Here is a 753-nt window from a genome sequence, read left to right on the forward strand (position 1 = left end):
TGTCCAACTCTTGTGTGACCCCATAGACGGCAGCCCACCAGGCTCCCGCTGTCCCTGGGATTCTCCAGGCAAGAACACTGGAGTGGGTTGCCATTTCCTTCTCCAATGCATGAAAGTGAAAAGTGAAAGTGAAGTCACTCAGTCGTGTCCGACTCTTATCGACCCCATGGACTGCAGCCTACCAGGCTCCTCCACCCACGGGATATTCCAGGCAAGAGTACTGGAGTGGGGTGCCATTGCCTTCTCCATACTATAGGTGCAAAAATGAATGAATGAATGAATGAATGCCATCTATGAGGGACAGAGTCAAGGCAGGAAACTGGACAGGGGTCAGCAGTGGGTTCAGTTCACTCATGTCTTACTCATGTCTCACTCACGTCTTCACTTTAGGGAAATTGACAACTCATCTTTGAAAAATATAAGCTGTCATCTCTATCTCCATTTCTATTCCCATCCCAGCTTCCCCAAGAAAAGACAAGTCCATAGTTCAGTTGATTTTAATATAATAACAGACCTTGAACACGGACCATAGGATAGAAAAAGTTAGTGTAGGATGCTCCAACAGCTTCTACACTATGTGCTGCTTGGCTTGTGATACCATAATGCTCCTGCATAGATTGTGCAGATATCCACATGGGCCAAAGTAGGATAAAAGTTTCTTATAATGTCTGAAAAATCAATCATTTACTATTTGTGCTTTGAGCTAAAGTATTGTTACAAACATAACAACAACTCACTCAATGTTTGGCATTC

The 753-nt window shown here is 44.0% G+C and overlaps 1 protein-coding gene across 1 annotated transcript in view; it reads left to right on the top strand.

The window, feature by feature from the left end:
- GPR34 (G protein-coupled receptor 34) overlaps positions 1-753 on the top strand; it is a gene marked incomplete at its 3' end in the record, with an annotated part of 2940 nt that overhangs the window by 1144 nt on the left and 1043 nt on the right. The window lies entirely within an intron of this gene.

The sequence above is a fragment of the Bison bison genome, unplaced genomic scaffold (assembly GCF_000754665.1).
Source record: "Bison bison bison isolate TAMUID 2011002044 unplaced genomic scaffold, Bison_UMD1.0 scf7180017851617, whole genome shotgun sequence".
Classification (NCBI taxonomy): Eukaryota; Metazoa; Chordata; class Mammalia; order Artiodactyla; family Bovidae; genus Bison; species Bison bison.